Raw genomic sequence first — 21,271 nt, 5'->3', positions numbered from 1 at the left:
AATCTCTGACAGGAAAGGATAGATATAGCAGGCAAACAACCTTTTTTAAATATGGCTTATTATAACATATGTTATTATATCCACTGTGTTGGCAGTAAATGTGCATTCACATCTCCCAATACAGAATTTAGTACATTATGTGAGAACAAATATCATGAATGTCTCAATATAATTTACAGATCATTTAAAATCATAGTCTAGAATCATTAACTTTAAAAACAATGACAGCATTAGAAAAAATGTAGTAACTTGGTATAGTGAATGTTGTATAAAGCATGCATGAAAATAAGTAAAATAACTATAGTAGAAACTGTAACTGATTTGGTATAATAATCATAGTAACTGCCATATCAATCATGGAAATAAAAAAATTTATTCAATTTGGTATAGAAATCATGGTACCCACTGCATCAAGCTTACAGATAAATGTCTTTAGTATGTATTTGATGAGACACAGTAGAAAAGATACACTTTAGTCAACACCTTTAATTCGTTTATACCTAAAGCACTATTGGCTGACTTGCCTCATTCAAGTCTATAGGACTTGAAAGGCATATGACATGTAAGGCTTTCATTTCAGTGTAACTTAATCATGGTACTAAATCTGTAGTAGATTTTTCTGCAATTAAGAAGTTTAAAGGTGAGAAATTATTTTAACTGAACAAGTAAGACAAAAATGTAGTTTGCTTGATCAGTTGGAATGATTTTCTCACACTTACATTTTCATTGACTTTGCGCTCCAGGTAATTACGGTCTAGTCTGCCCAAAGTCAGGAATGTAACTCCTCATTAAATGACTACTGAGAGGAGTTAATTCTAGTGAGGCAGCCTACAACAAGCTCCTTGTAAAATGAGTACATTTGACTAGAAATGCACCCACAATAATGTAATTGTAAAATAAATCAGAATAGCATAAAAGAATGAGAGGGCTAACTAACTGCATGCCTTGAATTAAGAGAAATAATATCTGAATGTAACTAGATACGCTAATCAGGATGCAATGTATTTACTGAATAGTAATTAAACAGGATTATATGTATATAATAAAAATGCAAGCCTTATTTGCATTCTAGACATAATAGAAAGGAACAGATTTTGAAATTATTTATACTGTCTGTATCAATCTACAAGTAAGATATTCTTGTAATATCTAAATTTTCAGTCACAGTAAATCAATAGGTAATATATGAAAAAAGTACTAATAGGGTATATTTATTTATTTATTTATTTATATTTGTTGACCGGGATTGTCCGACTGGACGTAGGTCCATTTTCAGTGGAGGCCTGGGGAGAAAAGCTCCACAGTTAAAATAAACAGACAGTAGTTACATTGGTTTACATAGCGATTAACAATTTACATAGCAATTACTTACAACATATTTACAGATGAAGAACATAGTACATCAGTAGACAACTAGAATCTTTATCTGTGAAGTACATAAACAGACATTAACAAATGTTACAATAAGAAGTTCCTGCTGTATAATAAGTACTAGGCTTATGAGCATCTGAGCTTGGTATAATCAAGGTAGTTAGTGGAGTGGAAAGAAAAGTAGTGGTTGGATGGGGTGGGTGATATTAGAGTGGGAGTTGCAAGGGCATAGCCAGCATGTTTTTAGGTGCGCTTTTAGTAAAGTTTTGAAGTGGGTGCATGATGGTATGGAGGTAATTGTGGGTGGGAGGGAGTTCCATGATTTGGCTATGGTGCAAGAGAATAGTGCTTCACCAGCAGATTTATTGGCTTTAGTGATCTGCAAGTGATTTTTGTTGCTGGATCTTAGTGGTCTGGTGGTGCGATAGGGTTGGAGTAGATTCTGGAGGGATGGGACATTTAGTGGATGGTATACTAGTTTGTGGGTGAGTGAGAGTTGATACCATTGAAGGAGGTGAGGGAGTTCAAGCCAGCCCAGTTCAGCAAGTGAGAGATAGTGGTGACTACGGTAGGATGCCCCTGTGGTGAATTTGGTGATTTTGTTGTAGCAGGTCTCTAGCTTGTTTAGATTGCATTTTCTTAGGGTGGTATATATTGGAGAGGCATAAAGTAGGGTGGAGATAAGGTGAGAATTTGCTACTGAAATCTTTGCTGCTTTGGTGAGAAGTTGCTTATTTCTGTATAATGCTCCTAGTTTTTTGTGGACTTTTTTATGGTCATGGATATGTGAATGTCAAATTTATTATTATTTAATGTCTATTTCAACTCCTAGCAATTTGGTGTGTTCAGTTGGGTATATAGTGGTGTTGTCTTTTGCTGTGATGTTAAAGTGAGAGTTGTTTTGAGTATGTTTGGTGGGTTGGAAGATGAGTAGTTTAGTTTTGTTTGGGTTGAGTATTAATTGGGCATCGGATAACCAAGTTTCAACAGAGGAAAAGGCTTCCTGTGTGACTTTTTGCAGTTTGGGTAGGGACAGGGCTGAGCAGATGATGGTTGAGTCATCTGCGTATTGTATGAGTGTGCCATGTTTGGGTTGAGTATTAATTGGGCATTGGATAACCAAGTTTCAACAGAGGAAAAGGCTTCCTGTGTGACTTTTTGCAGTTTGGCTAGGGACTGGGCTGAGCAGATGATGGTTGAGTCATCTGTATATTGTATGAGTGTGCCATGTTTGGTGGCAGAGGCTGGATTATTGGTGAAAACAGAGAAGAGTAGGGGTCCAATGATGGATCCTTGGGGAACCTCTACGGAGACAGGTATTTGGGGAGATATGTCATTCTGCCATACAACAGATTGTTGGCGGTCAGACAGGTAACTATGAAACCAGTTGGTGACTGATTGAGAGAAGGATAGGTTATTGAGGACAGAGATACGTTGTTTGTGTGGGACCATGTCAAATGCTTTAGATAGGTCTAGGAAAGTAGCAGAGGAGAGAGAGCCATTGTTTTTATGCTGAAGGATAGTGTTAGTAAAGGAGAGTAAGGCAGTGGTGGTGTTATGGTTTGGTCGGAAACCATGCTGAGTACTGGAAAGGAGGTTGTTAGTAAGGAGGTAGTCTGAGACCTGAGAGTATATGCATCTCTCTAGTATTTTGGAGAGTGGAGAAAGAATAGCTATGGGGCGGTAATTGATTAGTTCTGTGGAGGGTCCGCCTTTGTGGAGGGGAATTATATATGATACTTTCCACAGTGTGGGAACGTAACTTTCTGACAGAGATTGGTTAATCAAGATGGATACTGGGTAGGCCAGAGCATCAGCTGCGATTTGTAGGTATTCACTTGGGAGGTTGTCTGCTGCTAATTTGGTGGGCTTAAGTTTAGTTAAGAGGTTTTTTTATGTTGGAGGTAGATACAGGAGAAAAAGAGAAGGTAGTGGGGAGATTACTAGTTGAAGGTGTGGGTTGGAGGGGAGAGGAGTTGTATTGTTTAGCTAGTGATAGTATGGTTTGTGTGAAGTGTGTGTTGAGTGAGGTAGCAATATTTTCTGAGGAGTGTGGGATGTTAGGAGGAGGGGTATGTCTTTACCTGGGTGGAGGATGGAGTTTATGGAGGACCAGAATTGTTTGGGGCTGTGTTGAGAGGAGTCTAGGGCAGACTGGTAGTATTGGAATTTGTCCTGTTTTATTAGCTTTTTTACTCTATTGCATAGTTCTAGGAATTTCTGTCTAGTTGAGAGGGTCTTCGTTTTGTGCCATTGCTCCCAGACTTTATCCCTGTTTTTCATTTCTGACTTAGTGGTTTTCTGTAATTATGGGGAGGATTGTGCTTTGATTCTGGAAAGTCTTATGGGGGCATGGTAATTAAGGATGCTCAGGAAGGTAGTATTAAAAAATTCAACTACGTCATCAAGACTGAGGTACTTTAGAGGATGCCAGTTACATTCTTTGAGGGATGAGACAAATGTGAGTGGGTTAAAGTTTAGTTTTTTACGTATTTGACGATAGATGACAGGTTTAGCTTGGTATAGGTATTTTTTGAGTAGGAATGTTGGGGAGTGATCACTGAGGCTATCTGATAAGCAGCCTGTTATATATGACTGGGGGGTCTTACTGACTAGTATCCAATCCAGGGTAGTGTGCTTGCTGGAGTTTTTATTTATCCTGGTTGGTGACTGGACTAGTTGGGTGAAGCCATGAAGGTTTATACGATGGGTTGAATTGTTGCCAGAAAAGGATTGCCAGTCAATATTGAAATCATCTGAAATGATAGTTTCTTGGGGGAGATTGTGGGTAGACCAGCTGAGGAGGTTTTCTAGTGGAGGGATGTTTTGGCCAGGTGGGAAGTAGCATCCAATTATGTTGATGGTTTTGTTTTGGTTTAATTTGAGGTTGGTATATATTATTTCTTCATTGCCTATTTGTGGAGCTGATGATTTTAAGATCTGGATGTTTAGATGCTGTTTAAATATTATAGTTACACCGCCTCCTTTCTTGTTTAGCCGGTCTACTCTTAGTATGCCATATATATATATATATATATATATATATATATATATATATATATATAGATATATATATATATATATATATATTAATAATAATAGACTAACCATTTTTTAATATTTGATTTATTTTTGGCAATTTAAAGCAAATAAGTTACTGACCCCATACAAATGATTCCAGAATATTTACCTTTTGATTGATATGGAGTGTAATACTTTGTTTTAAGTTATTTAGGACAAACCAAACTTAATAGGCCCAGAATATGACCCCAATGATCTGAAATAATGTATGATGGAAAAACTCTGAGGTAAACAAAAGACACATTAACACACATTTTCTCTCTGTCTTTCATATCTACACACATATTTTGGTGTTTTTTTCTGACTCCTTTTCTTTGTTTTTTTTTGTCTAAAACCCTTGGAGGGGCCAATGCAGGTGTACAGAAGTTAATCCTAACTACTAATTCTGCTCTTCACTGAAACGAACAAACACTCATTGAGAAGCCTTATTAGATGAGACTAGCAGAAGTTCCTCTTCAATATTTGTATATTCTGTACTTGTAAGGCTGGACACAGATAACATATCTTTAATTACACGATAGATTTTTTGTTTCACAGTGAAAGGCTGTGGACCAGGTTTCTAAATGACCAGGTCTATCAACCTCTAGAGCTGTCTTAAACATACATATGTCTGTTCTTCTGATAGTACAGATGAAGGTAACTGTTTTGAGTTTATAGCTGGTAGGACCCTATTTGGACATATCTCTTTTTATGTGCACAACTACCTTTGATGCCATGTCACATGGAGTCATTGAAAAGTGAAAAAGGGAATATCGGCTGCATGAATAGAAGGGGAAATCCCAGAATCCAAAGGAAATACCCCTGAAGCCAAAGGGTATGATTCCCTAATTTTAGTGAAGTCTTACTTCTTAGAAATTACCATTTTCACTGCGTCTGCTGCAGCAGTTCCAGAAATACTGTTTACTTGATCTTTTTTTCCTATTGATTTCAAACATTTTATTGAAAAAAAAAAACAAAGCAAACAAAAAACAATACAGTCTATCTTATGTGGACTGGCTAAACTTTGTACAAATATCAGAATTGTTGATACGGGGCCACACAAAAAAGGTATCATGTTTGGAAGTCGTCTGGAACAATTTCCCCATTACAATAATATTTGCTCACGAGTTTAGTTACCATTGTTAGAAAATCAGTTACCAAAAAAAAATACTGTGCTTTAGGATACAAGGATGGAAGAGAACTTCGAACATGGCATATACAAGGGGAACATCTGTATGCTTATAATAGTGAGTTCCAGTGTAATGTTTTTGTTGGTAGCTTATAGCAAAGAAGTCATCTTTTGAAAATTTTGCCTGGGAGCTGCAATGGGTAAGGTGCATATAACCCAAACATTATAATTTATTCTTACAAGAACCCAGCCAGAAGAAGAGTTGTTCCTACTGAAGGATGTGGACTAAAGTGTATCTAAGCAGCAGTACCATATGCTGGCTAAATAATCACATTGAAAAGTACCATGACGAGAATTAGGCAGACATTTTAAATGACTTCTGCATGTTTTTTACAATATTAATTTCACCTGTGGCATTGATAAGGCAGTGCACATTTCAGCACTCTCCTTTTATCTTTTCACTGTCCTTGTCCAACAATTCTTGTACAACAGAAAAAAAATGGTATAGATAATGCTTGATACTTTTTCAACATAGTTATTAATTTGATTGACTGTTCACTAAACACTTTGCATGTTAATAAATGCACTAAGGCACTGTGAAAAGTTAGTGAAATATGACTGCAGCCTTGAAATATAACATGACTCATTAGAAAATGGCCCAGTGAAGGCAATTTCAGTTTATGTAAAGAGAAATTCTATTTAACTCTTCACAGAGAAAACTGCAACAAGAACAGTTGTTGACATCTGCACGCTAGACATTTACATTATTTTTAAGAATTCAATTAATTAGACATTGTTTCCATGACTGCTTACAGTGTCATTTATTAATGACAGTAATGGCTTAGCCTTGAGTTAAAATATAAGCTGAATTAAAGACTAATCAGCAATGAAAATGTTTATCACACTGTTCATACACCATTTGTGAAATGATCAGCCTAAGAAATGACATCAGTACAAAAATGCTGAGAGTTTTGCATCAAGGGTGGTCTTCCATTTTTTTATATAAGAGTTACAGTTTTACAAGATAAGAACGTTTCATCCTGCATACTTTTTGTCAGCGAGATCAAAGTAAAATTTATTGTAGCAGCAAACTGGTGATACACTGTAGGTGATGGTTTATATCTCTCTGCTCAGGAACTGTAAGCAAGGAATGAACAGTATCATTAAAGCTTATATATATGATTAGATTTGTACAGCTTAGCCTTATTTTGATTTGTTCTTTATGTTGTAAATGTTGCAGGGGGGTTATAATTTTACTCTCCAGTTTATCATATGAGTAAGGCTTGATATTTCTTTACCCAGCTCATTAAAAGATACCTATTTTTTCTTTATGTGTTTGACTTGGATCATGGCTGAAAAGGATCATCATATGTCATAAATGCATAATAAATAAATCCACTGCTTCTGTCCCCCTCATTAAATACATCTGTGTGTGTGGGAATGGCCACCTATCTTAGGAATAATTCTTAGGTCTTTGTGCGTATTCTGACAGAACAGTAGTGACAGATATTAGAATTTGGGAGGTATATTTTTAGTTGTGCAGAAGAGAAATAATAAAGAACACAATACCTCATTAGCTCTGGTGCACTGTGGTATTCATTTCAGTCATTAACTTTATTATTCTTCTCCTACAAGTTAGGCATCTACAACATGCAAGTAAAAGTAAAAACACAGACATACACACACACAGACACACACACACACACACACACAGACACAGACACAGACACACACACACACACACACACACACACACACACACACACACACACACACACACACACGGTCTCCCTCTCCCCCTCATACATATACACAGAAATGTGGTTAGGCTATGTGGCTCCCTATGCAGTCCCCCAAACTGGTCCAGTCCCACTCTACTCAAAGCATGGAAAAACAAAAATCTCTTCTGTTCTAAAAGTATAGCAAACTATTTATTATAAATGTAACACGTGGCTGGCTTTTTTTTTAAATTCCCAAAAGTGACCACAAATGCAGTATCAGCTTAGAGGTCACACTAGGCCCCTGGTCATCTTCAGGTCTGGTAATTGAGAAAGTGCCCAACAGTCATTGTTAGGCTACCTCTGGAACAGTTACAGGCTGAGGAACCTGCAATACTTCCTTGATTGAGCTGGTCTTAGTTATTTCAATAAACTGTAATAAAAATGGTTCAGTGCAGTGCAGTTGCTTTCTGTCTTTCTCCGATTGAGACCTTCTTTTGTTATAACAATGAATGCCCTTGACATACTGATCATTGCACTGATGATAATTGTTTGTTCTTGCATGGTTTTGACTTTGATTCCGAATTCTCCCTCCCCATATCAGCATAACTTCACTTCCATTTGCCTTCCATTCATCATCTATAAAAGGAAAAGTCCTGCATGTTGAAGTGGAGGGTTCTGTACTCAAAAATCACTGAGGTGGAAAATGTTTTCTTATGATTTTTTTCTATTGCTTGAATCACTCTTTCAAACTGACCATTTGTTTAAGATAAGTCGATGAGTACATGATGTATTGGAACTCCTACTGTTCTGAAAAAAGATTAAAATTCTTAACTTACAAACTGCAGACCATTATCTGTGATGAGGATGTTAGAAATATTATGCCAAAAAAAATAATTACTGTTATGACAGTTTGCAAAGGAATACATTTTAGCTAGATAACCTCAGTGAACTTATGGCAGTAGTCAGCATGTATAGAATACTGATTTGATTCAACTGGAACAAATCTAAAGCAACTTTACTACATGGATCACCTGGAATCTGTGGTGTTATCACATATTTGGTGGTGATTTACAGAATATGCTGCAGACTTTAATTTTTTTCCATTTGTTTGATCTCTTAAGACATTCCTGACAAGCTGGAATATCTTGTCCTTACTCACGTGTGCTTCATGAGCTCCCTCTAAGATTGACTATGTATCTCTTTTGGCATGATCATTTGACTGGATTTGAGCACAAGTCCCTGTGTTTCATGAATTTCATCTCAATAAGTATAGCAGATATTAACTGGCAAAGGAATCCATATTCTACTTTTCAGTAGCTGTAACTCTATGTTCCTTTTTGTATGATGGAAACATTCTGACAGATTGTCATATGATATCTGAAAGAACCTGAATAAAGCAATTTCCAGACCTTAATGTAGAAGATTTTGTTTATATTCTTTGAATCATTGGACAAAACACCCCAAGGTGCTTTACTTTGTCTTATTAATACAGTACAGTCAGACCGCTGCAGTGATAATAGAATTATCTGCAGTCGCAATGGAGCTTTATGAATTTGGATTCTACATTAACCTGACACAATTGCATTTAATGAAATCAGAATGATAACCAATAGCCAGTATCTACTTTTCAGTATGAGTAAGTTGTATCATGGAATCTGTTATGGAGGTAACCCTTTGAAATGTTGGGACCTGTTCTAGTGAGTCCTGAAACACAGAGACTGAAGGACCAAAAACAGACTTGTATATATTAAGGCTGAGATGACTATTAGTCAGAATATTCCCTTTTCTCTAAGGTATGGTGATCTCGGAGTTAGTATTTGTAAGGGGAGAGGCTTGATGTTAAAGATTCGCTCTCCTCCTGCATTTTCAATCTTTTTTTTTTCCATTGTGTAAGTGCTAAGCATTTTACATTCCAACATTTCAAAGAGGTGCCATTGTGGATCTTGACCACGTGCTATTGATTGATTATTTCGTGATAATACTGCTCCAATGCCACACTGACTGGCTTCAGATGACACCATTACAGTTTTTTTTTATATCACAATAAAAATGTGAGAGGTGAGGGACTAGCTTCTAAAGGAGCAGAAAACCTCTTTCTTGCAGCTAATTCCAGTGCCACACAGCATCCTTCTCTAACAGATCCCTTAGTGACACAATTATTTTACACAGGCTAGGAATAATTTTTAAAAGTATGCATTCATATCAAAAAAGAGTCAGAAGGGAATGTCAATAGGTCTTTGCAAGTGAACAACACTCTTTATCCAGATATTATTCTGATCTTGAATGGTTAAAATGTGTTCCATATATATAATACTGTTAATACAAATCTGACATTTGTCATTGTTAGGGTTCAAATTATTGAGTCATAAATGGTCTAGTAAACATTTATGTTTTACATTGTGATTGCCTGCTATTTCTTCCCAGACTACATTGTCTTTGTGATGTTTACAGCATCCTTCATACCTTTAATGATTTGGTCCCTGCTCAGTCAAATACCTTTAGAAGAAAATTTAAAAAGCAACCCGAGAAATGTGACTCGTTAAAGTGGAGTATGGAGCTCTCTGGATACAGTTTTATCTGCCCAAATCCTTGGTTGGTATCTATGACATTTCACCCTCCACATCAGGGAGAATAATTTGTTTACACTTTCCATGGACTAGTGCTCCCTCACTACTGCTTTTATTCATATCTTGCAACTCAGTGCAGATATTGTTACCTATCTTTTGTGTCACCATCCATTTTCTCTCCTTCTCTCTGTTGTACATATTAACTGGTGTTTGCTCCTTTGCTGCATCAATGGCTGAAAAGGGTCTGCTGACCAGTCTACTCACCCTGTTATCAAACTGAAATAAATAAAATGGCTCATAATTCTTTCAATGACATACGCCTGGAGCATTTCTTCCCGGGCCTCTGCGGAAAATAGGCTCTGTCCTAGTTGAACTTTCCTGGTCAACAAATGTTAAATAAAGTAAATTAATACTATGGACTTCATCTGTTTGTCTGCATTGTACTGCAGCTCTTTGATTACTCTTGTACTCTTTGTCTACATGCAGGGATAACAGCTGCCATCTATGGACTGACCTTTATTCTGTGCTGTGCAATCCTGGCGTGCAACCTAGTCCAATCAACAAACTGGCATAGAGCACAAAAACATCAAAATAAGCATTTGTGCTCAGTTTCTGGTTTGCCCTTTGTGAGCACAGACAGCCCTCAGTTCCTTGTGGTTTTACCATCTATACTGCATGAAGACGTACATCATTGTCTCAGCAAAGAAGACAATTACAGTTGTTTGAATCATTGTCTCTATATTTTACAAATCACTGCGCCATATAATGCACTGTGCCTACCTATGCACTCTGTGAATTCATTGAAATATCCTCATTATTTCACAAACTAATGACTTAAGGTAGCAGGTTGCTGAACTGACACAAATTGATATAATTTGTAGACTTTGTTGTATACACAGAATGTGGTTTAATCTGAATGATTTGATTCAGTTTGTGACAAGAATAATTTAATAAGATTTTAATCTCAAACAGGACAATTCTACAGCTCAGTTATTTGAAATAGCTTTCAGTAATGATGCTGCATTTGTGCCTGTTATTAACCTTACATTTGATAAATGGACCACTTATGTGCAGCTTTTTAGTCTAATAATTTTGCATCGGCACAGCTCTACTAAGCTTAGTCAAGCCATTCTGCATACTGAAGCCTTTCAAAAAGGACTTGTAATATGTTTTCCTCCTTTTAATGTGTTTCACTACTTGTGCTCAGTTTTTGAATTCTTTTATCATTTCAGTTCATTTGACTTTTCTGAAGTTCTATTTGGTCTAAAATGGCATTTTAAATGGTCAAAGCTGACTGCTGCTTTTTGTTTCTCCAAGCTAAACCATGGCAATTTCCTCTTGTAATTTTTTGTTTAATGATTTTTATCCAGTTAATATCATTGTTTAAAAGGATGATTCCGATAATAAATTCCTGGTGATTTCACGCATTCATTAAATTTGCAGTATTTTAGCTCCATCAGGCTGAAGTTGAAGCAAATACTGATTTCACTAGACCAGCTGGAGACTACAAACTATTGTAAAGATAATTCTGTGGTGACTTATACAGTTTTGCTGTGACATCATCTAGTGTTTTTGATTTATGGGTGCAGCCATACAGATGCACAGAACCTGTAAACAACTGTGCCATTTAATGTCATGGCAGCAACTTCTAAACAAGACCAAGTCACATGACATATCACATGCACTAGCCTTATCGGATTCTTAAAGACACACTGTATTACACATTACAGTGATTGTTCGTGACTATTTAAGTTTGCTAACAGGTTAATCAAGAATACAAACTTTCCAAGACACTTTATAATTTGCTAAATGTCAAGTGCTACTGAAAAACTTTGCTTGCATAGGGACAAAAAGATTGATGTGCTACTAGCCATACATCCTGCTTATAAAATGGAATACGATGTGCTACTGACTAGTTTTAAGCTGGTAATAATTTTCTGCCTTCTGATACTGAGGAAATCAATAATTTCACTGAAATTACATTGTTGAAGGATGCTTTGCAACCACTAAATAACAAGTTAACAGTCTCTAAAACCCTGTTCAGTGCCTCCTTGCAACCATGACATATAATGAAAATACTGTGAATGATATTTATGCCAGTGAAGTCTGTAAACAATGCTAATGCCAGTAAAACACAAACTAATTTTAAAGTTTTATTTTCTTGTAACCTTGATTTAAAAATGACTGCCTCTTTTAAAGAAAGGATTGCAAATGGCAGAAAATGTCTGCCTCTTCAGCAGACATTAGTTTTCCATTTATTGAAATGAAACTCAAACCTTCATATATCTGTGTTTTGCAGGAAAGAGCAAATTAAGCAACAATTTAATACAGTGTTATTGACTGTGTTGCTCTAATTCCCTGTGGCTATTGGTTTGTTGGATCTTTCAGATTACTAAAATGACTTACATTAAATAAAATAGAATACAACACGTGAAAAACACCAGTTTATGGTGTCACTCTTTTAGGAATAGTATACTGCAAGGGTTCTTTCTGAACAATTATATACATGGTGCTAATATTTTTATTTTGCATCTGCCATGGATTTCAGTCCAGTTTAGTTAAGAAACAGCCTCTGTAGTACATTTTATTTCTGATCATTACATTTTAATTATGAGTTTATCAATAAAAATCATAAAAACAGCATCCAGCAAATGTGATGCCTGCAAGGCATGTGAACTGATGACATAACACACAGTTAACCATAAACATCTCTATTCACAAGTGCTCAAAGTAGTGCCTTATAATGCCTACTCGTACCCTCATTGTCACAGCCCCTAAGAAAGTAGATTCAAAGTTTACTCAAATTTCTTTACAATAATTCTTGGAAGCCACCACAGACTCCTAGTATTTATAACAAATATAATCACATCTAACCACTGCTTCCAGGTTTCATCTAACCACTCCATCCAGGTTTGAAGATGCCTTCTCAGTCTCACTGGCATCAGAACCCTCCAACAAGTCCAACTCATTGTGGCTGGGATTTACAGACAAGCTTTGCATGCCTGTTCAGTGCTAAATTTTTAAGGGGACTCAGTGTGAAGAGCCACATATCTAATCACTCCACATACGCAATGCATCACCATATAGCTGCAATGCATGCCCATGAATGACAACGGGGCAACCACCAAGCAGACCACTGTTGGTATGCACAATAAAGTGCCAACCCTCATCATCTCATTTACGAGAAAAGTAGTGGAGATAAAAGTAGAAAAGGGGAGAACAGCAAGCAGTGGGAAATACAAAAAGGTAACCATAAGACATTAAAGGTGGGGAGGGTAATGTTTGTAAAGGGAGAAAGAGATCCTTTTTTCATATATAGAAAATAAGGGTAGGAAGCAAAGACAGACCCTTCCACACCCCTTTCATGAAAGGAGACTTCAGCATCCCCCTTCTGGGAAGGCACCACAAAGGGCACCAGTGTCCCCCATACAGGTCACTTCCAGCATAGAAACCACTGTCTTCCTTGTGAAAAACAGCCTTGGCAGCCACTAGCAATCCAGCATCAGAGACAACAGCTGGCACTGACCATGGAAATGTGGCTTCCCCTCCTCCTCATTCACAAACAAACCTGTAAAAGGATGACACAATGGCAAAAATGATTACACTCCTAAGCTACAAGCACAGCTGCAGCTGTATAGTCCTGTATTTATAACACTCCTGATTTACTCTCTTTCTCCTATCATATCCCTGACCATCTGATCCACGTACAGCATAATCCACTATTCTAAAATCCCCCACCAACACCTTCTTTCCTTCACCGAGACCATATAGTAGGGTAGGCCAGTGTCATTCTAAACCTTAACTCCTCAAATTAAGCATTCGTTGTGTGTAATGAGCTGCAATCACCTATAAATGTAATGCATGCTTGCCCCAGCAGACACATCTTGTAATGCATGCTAGCCCTAGTACTCAACTTTTGTAATGCATTCTTGCTCCAGTACTCACCTTTTGTAATGCATGCTTGCTCCAGTACTCACCTTTTGTAATGCATGCTTGCCCCAACACTCACCTCTTGTAATGCATGCTTGCCCCAGCAGACACCTGTTGTAATGCATGCTTGCCCCAGCACTCACCTCTTGTAATGCATGCTTGCCCCAGCACTCATCTCTTGTAATGCATGCTTGTCACAGCACTCACCTCTTGTAATGCATGCTTGTCCCAATACACACCTTTTGTAATGCATGCTTGCCCAGTAGACATCTCTTGTAATGCATAGTTGCCATAGCAAACACTTCTTGTAATGCGTGCTTGTCCCAACATATACTTGTTGTAATGCATGCTTGCCCGAGTACACACCTCTTGATGCTCTACTTTGTTGGAGTGTCCAGTCTCTGGTTCTCATTAACTGTAGAGGCAATAAGTACATGCCTCTATGATTTCTGTCCTTTCCTGAATGTGCTTACCCAGTGAACCCATTCATTCTCTGGGGTGAGGTAATCTGGGATTCCCAAAGGCTTGCTCAATGTGTGTCCAAAGAAAGGACAGACGTGTCTGTCAAACACTAAATCTAGTACTCCTTTTACATGTACTTTAACCCTCCTTTTTTTCCAGGGTGTCCATTTTTTTCACTTGCAGGTCATTTTCCTCCTTTAACATAGTTATCAGCCATCAGCTATGCTGAAGTGTTGGTCCAGTCCTGTAATTCATGTACCTGTCTCTCTTTAGACATTCAACAGCTGCTCAACCCACAGAAGCTGTTTCGCGGTTATTGCATTATGGGACTTCACTTCCAAGTTGAATGCTGAGAGCTGTTCAAACAAAATCAAGAACCTTTCATCAGTAGTGCTTTATTAAACTTGTCCAATAGCTTATTTTGTGAAGTTCATAGGTTCATAGGTTGATACAAGGCTATATGCCCTAGGGCATTTATCAGCCTAGCCAGATTGTATTTGGCTTACGCCACCCCTTAAAAAATGGGTTTTACTATGCCCTTTCTTTGGTTACTTTATTGAGCCTCTGTCTAGTAGTGACACAGAAGTGATCCCCAGAGTGAACTTACGATCTCCCATCCACTCGTCAAGATTTCTCTTGAAGAGAGTCAGCAAGGGGCTCTGCCTGATATGGACTGGGATTCTATTCCAGAGTACTGGGAGCCTCTGGGTCAAGAATTTGTCTCTCCAGCATGTCCTATTAATTTCTGTGTTGAGATTCAAATCCCTTGAGTGCATAGCTCTAGTAGATTTGGATTTTTTGAGGTGGAGCATGTCCATTAATTCTGGGTTGGACATGGCTTTATCAGTCAGGCACAGATCGCCTCTAAGTAGGCGGTATGCAACTGAGTAGAGCTGGAGTTTCTTTAACCTGGCAGCATAGGTCATCTGTTTGAGACCCTTGATCCTCTTGGTGAGGTACTTTTGTGGTCTCTCCAGTTGCTGCAGGTGTCGGGTAAGGTATATCCCAAACGGGGCATTGTATTGAATTATGGGCCTGATGAAGGATGAGTAAAGGGGCACAATGACCTCCTTGGATCTAGATGTGAACCCTTCCATGATGAGGTGGGCTATATAGAAGGTCTTTCTAACCACTTTGGCAATGTGGTTGTCAAAGGAGAGATTACTATCAACTTGGGTTCCCAGGTCCCTAATTACTTCCTCCGTACTTAATGGATTACCGCCTATATGGTAGTTTGTGGGCACTTTGTTTTTTCCAAAGGGTATGACTATACACTTCTTGGCGTTTAGTTTGAGGCCATGGCTTTGGCACCAGTTGTCCATCTCTTTGAGACCCTTTTGGAGGATGCCTGTGTCAGCTGGAGAGTCGATTATGGCACCCAGTTTGCAGTCGTCTGCAAACTTGGTCAGCCATAGTCCTCCCGTGTTGGCCTGTACCTCTGAAAAATATATACTGAACAAGAGCGGTCCCAGGACTGAGCCTTGTGGGACGCTACTTGTAACAGGTTTAGAGTCTGACATAGCTCCTGCAATTCTGACCATGTGGGTTCTGTCCTTGAGCCAGTTTGTAACCCATCTTATGACATAGGGGTTGACATTTAGGCTGGAGAGCTTATCTATGATGCCAGAGTAGGGTATGGTGTCAAAGGCTTTTGCGAGGTCCAGGTAGGCAGTGTGGACTTCCTTCCCTTCATCTATGGCCTTGGTGACTGTTTCAAAGAAGTCTACCAGGTTCAAGAGGCAGGATCTGCCTTTAACAAAGCCAAATTGTGTAGGATCTAGTGTCTGTAGTTCCCCAATGTCTTTGTTTATGAGTCCCATGATGATCTGCTCCATGGCCTTGCAGACAAGGCTAGTCAGGCTTATGGGGCGATAGTTCCCAGGGTCCGTTGAGACTCCACCTTTGTGGAGTGGGACCACTGTTGCTGTATGCCATTCCTTGGGTACATAACCTGTAGAAAGGCTGAGATTGAATAGTAGCCTAATATGAGGTTTTAGCTCCTCTTGGAGCTCCTGTAGGACGCAGCCCGGGACACCGTCCGGTCCCATTGATGCTGTGATTTTTGCTTTGGAGAGGGCAGCTCCTACCTGAGCATCTGTGATGACAGGGAGACGACTCTCTGTTGGGATAGATAATTGCTCCTTTGGGGGGGAAGGGGGGGGAGTTTGCACTGAACCTGTCCGCCAGGATGTTGGCAATGTCTGTGGGTTCAGTGTATTTTTTGTCATTTTGGACTAACTCCGAGCATATCTGGGAGTTGCCACCCAGGTTTCTAACATAACTAAAGAAAGCCTTGTGGTTATCTTTAGTGTCTTGTGTAATTTTTCTCTCGAAGCTGGCCTTGGAAGATTTTATGAGGGACCGTAGTTTTTTGCTAGTACTGATCAGTGATGCCTTCTTATTGAGGGATTTTGCTCTATCCTGCAGTAGCTTTCTCCTTTTGATGTATAGTTTATTTATGGCCGTGGTCCACCAGGCAGGACGTCTGCCTTTGGAGGACTGGGTCTTGGTTTTATTTGGGATTGCATGATCCATGCATTCCTGAAGATGTCCATAGAATGCATTTATATAGGACTCTGCTGTTTGGGCTGTAGTTTCCACTGGCCCGGGGGCTTTGAGTGATTTCACCTCGGTTTTGAGAAGTGCGAAATTAGCCTTGGAGAAGTTTTTTACTGTGTTTTTATGGGGTGGTGATGGGGTCGGGATGTGGATGTCCAGTGAGATTAATTTGTGGTCTGATCTTACCAATGAGGGGTGTACCTCTGGTGTAGAGCATAGAGTCCCCATGATGGTGATGACCAGGTCAAGTATGTTTACCCCTCTTGTAGGCGTGGTGACCAGTTGCTTCATAGCATTTGAGTTTATAAATTCCAGGAACCTCTGGGCTAGGCTGTTAGGGCTTGAGTAGTGTTCCCAGTCTATGCTTGGGTAGTTGAAGTCACCCAATATAAAGGTATTTGGAGAGACATTCATATTCTCCAATGTTCTCAGGAAAGCCACGTGAGGTTCCAGAGTTTGGGATGGTGGTCTGTAGCAGGCTATAAACTGAAATGCAGTTTTGCCCACTGTTAATTGCACATGGATGGTTTCTGATGCTTCATGATGCGCCACTAACCTGGAGGTGTGGGTATCCTTGATGAATATGGATACTCCCCCTCCTTTTGTGGTTTGGTCTGAGTTTTGGGGCCGAAAAGCATGGTATGAGTTATAACCTGGTAGTGCTGGGGTGCTCTCAGGAGCCTTGAACCAGGTCTCTGTTACTGCACAAACATCGATATTCTCCATGCTGAGGAGAGCCTCGAGTGCTTGCATTTTGAGGTTTAGACTTCTGGCATTAAGTAGCATTACCCTTAGTTTGTTTTTCCTTGTGTTGTCTATGGAGGTGGGTTTGTCTTTTGAGCCTTGCCTAAAAGAGGCACTATGGGGTGGTAAGAGCCTTTGCCAGTATCCAAATGCCCAGAGGTGACAGGTGCAAGCCGTCCCTAGCAAAGCAGCGTGGCTTGTTGAGCATGTCATCCCAGGTTGACAGACACTGGATCCCCTTTGAATGACACCAGAAGTTTAGCCAATTGTTAAAATTGATCATTTTGTCTTTATACTGTGGCATAATTTTCGGTGAGGGTAAGATGCTACTCAAGGTCAGGGTCATACCTGTCTGGGCTACATGATCTGATAGCTCGTCTATGTCTCTTTTCATGTAGTCCAGGGAGGTACGGCTCAGGTCATTCACACTAGCATGGATGATGACAGAGTCATATTTGTACTTGCTTTGGAGTGGCCTACGTGCTTGTGTTATGTGGTGGATCCTGGCGCCCGACAGGCAGCTCACCGTGACCTTCTCCTTGTTCATCCTGGTGAGTGGGACGTCAGTGTGCCTGATGATAGAGTCACCTATTATAAGTGTATCAGGTGTGTTGTTTGTCCTTAAGGGCTGTGACTGTTTGGCACACTGATTTTGTGAAGTATGCGTTTCATTTTTTTGCTGTGTGGTAGAGGTTGCTCAGATGTCTGCTTTGGAGGTATCTGCTGTTTAGGCAGGTTTTTATTTAGAGCCTCTGAGTATGTTTTAGTGTATTTATGTGTTTAATTTGATGATGTGGTAGGTCTATGTGCGACTGGATTTGTGGGGTGCATGGTTACCTTCTCTTCCTGACTGGCTGTGCCAGTATTGCGTTGAGAGAGCTTAGCCTCCAGTTTGGCTATATGGTTGCATCAATCACATGTATTAGTATTTGTTGGGAGGAGGAGAGGGTTGTCTGTGTACATGAGGCAGTTGTAACATTGCCTCAGGATTCCCAGATTCACCAGCTGGACTGGAGAGGAAACTGGCGATTGACCTTTGGACATGCTGGTATAGTATAAGTAACCCCTTTAAGGCTGACAAAAAGGACCAATAGGGGAACGAGTATTCCTAGGGAGTATATGAGGATGTAGTGCTATTAGTTTATTAGTGCTAACTTATATAATTGCTTGTAAGAGCAGTGCTAGGTTATAGGTTTAGAATAAGGTCTTTACTTGAGAGAATAGATCAGATCTAAGGGAAAAAGTGAAGACCAGACTTTGTGGAACCGAGAATGGTTTAAGCCTGGTTAAGCAGCGCTGCCCAATGCTGCGCTATGTGCAAAATCGTGTAAAGCCGCGCCAAAGCGGGTTTTTATACAGGGAACTTTAAAGAGCTAGAAATTGGCCCAAAACGGCCAATAAACTACAAGATTCTTGTGCTGAGGTCACTCCTCCAGGGACAGATAGGCTTGCTCAAAGCTCCCCACTCCCACTGGTGAACAAAGAAGCTTCCTTCTATCCAAGTAAGGAAATGGGCAACACAGGAACTATTCAAAAGTCCAGAATACAGCAATGCCTGTATAAGGGGCTATTCTAGGTCAGGAAAGGCGGGAAACAAGGATATTTTTTTTTTTTTTTTTTTTTTTCAGAAAAACAGCAGGAAAAGTACAGTAAATTCTAAACACAGGCTAGCACACTTGAGTGGGCAGCCTCAACAGTTAAATTCAAACAAACAAACTTTTACAAGTTGAGGTATTCCCTTCCATCTTCACCAGTTAGTTCACAGTTTGGGAATTTCCAAAAAAAAAAAAATCACTGTAATGATGTCCATGATGGCTGGAGCTAAGGTCAGGCTACCATCTTTTTTGGGACAGTCATGCCCTAAAACAATGGATTTTAATGTTCAGGATTTAGACCCACTTATTTTTCCACACAGTATTTGCTCATCCTGGTCACATTGCAAGCCCTGGATGTCTATCCTTCACTGTCCAAAGTGGTAAGAGGCTTACAGCTGCATACTTACTAATTCATATACTATATCTGCATCTTCCAGAATGTAAACCACAGTGACACATTTTATTTGCTTTGTCATTTATAAATACAGCTTTTAAATGATGGCATGTTAAGGAAAACTATAAAGTATGATTTTGTCCTCCTTTCCAAGCTAACAACAGGAACATTTTATCATGTTTGCAATGACTGGCACTTCCCTTTTATTCAGAAGCCTATAGTCCTTATCCAAAAAGTATTCAAATTATAATTGCATTTTAGAAAAATGCCACTGAAAAAGTCAGTTCTACTAGTTATTTCAAAATGACCACTTGACATTTTGTTTCACTACTATTATAAAAAGGAAAACTCTTTAAAATGACCCCATCAGTATGTGCTCTGCAACAGTGTTAATTAAAATGCATGCTGATTTTAACTGATATAACCGTGACAGTTCTAATGCAATACAGAGGTAGCGCCATGCCTGAGGTTGTTACAGACATTTATCAAAATTACACAGCTAAATATTATTAATCAGTGGGTAAGCAAACTGAAGTGCCAAAAAGTCAATGACCACTGAAAAAGTAAAGTCCCTTACAGTCAGTTATCAAAGGCTGAGTAATGTATTACTTATTACTTGGATGAAAGGGAGAGATAGGTATTGTCATCACTGATGTCAGCACATGCATTAAACACATTACAATGTGAATAATTTCTCAAAAGCAAACTTCACACTTCTCAAAACTGAGGTGGAATCCTTCAAAGCCCCCGGGCCAGTGGACAATACGGCCCAAAATGCAGAATCCTTTACAAAAGCATTCTATGGACACCTACAGGAATGCATGGAGCATGCTATCCCAAATAAAACCAAGACTCACTCCTCCAAAGGCAGAAGACCTGTCTGGTGGACCCCGGCCATAAATAAGCTATACAACAGAAGGAGAAAGCTGCTACATGACAGAGCAAAATCCCAAAAAGGGAAGGCGTCACTGATCAGTACTAGCAAGAAACTACGATCCCTCATAAAATCTTCTAAGGCCAGCTTTGAAAGAAAAATTGCACAAGACACTAAAGATAATCACAAGGCCTTCTTTAGTTATGTCAGAAACCTGGGAGGCAACTCCCAGATATGCTCTGAGTTAGTGCAAAATGACAAAAAATTCACTGAACCCACAGACATTGCCAACATCCTGGCAGAAAGGTTCAGTGCAAACTTCTCCCCCCCTTCCCCCCAAAAGAGCAAATGTCTATCCCAACAAAGTGTAGCCTTCCTGAGATCACAAATGCACAGATGAGAGCTGCTCTCTCCAAAGCTAAACATACAGCATTAATGGGACCAGATGGTGTCCCGGGCTGCATCTTACACGAGCTCCAAGAAGAACTAAACCCTCATATAAAGTCACTGTTCAATCTCAGCCTTACTACAGGATATGATCCCAAGGAATGGCGTACAGCAACAGTGGTCCCACTCCACAAAGGTGGTGCCACAACAGACCCCAGAAACTATCGCCCTATAAGCCTGACTAGCCTGGTCTGCAAAGCTATGGAATGTATCATCATGGAAATCATAAACAAAGATATTAGGAACCTCCAGATACTGGATCCTACCCAATTCGGCTTCATTAAGGGCAGATCTTGCCTCTTGAACCTGGTCGACTTCTTTGAAACAGTTACCAAAGCCATAGATGAAGGGAAGGTAGTCCACACAGCCTACCTGGACCTCGCAAAGGCCTTTGACACAATACCCCACTCGGGCATCA

The sequence above is a fragment of the Protopterus annectens genome, chromosome 8.part0 (genome assembly GCF_019279795.1).
Source record: "Protopterus annectens isolate FY-2018-M chromosome 8.part0, PAN1.0, whole genome shotgun sequence".
Classification (NCBI taxonomy): Eukaryota; Metazoa; Chordata; order Ceratodontiformes; family Protopteridae; genus Protopterus; species Protopterus annectens.
The sequence above is the reverse complement of the archived record's forward strand: the minus strand, read 5'-3'. Positions refer to the sequence as shown.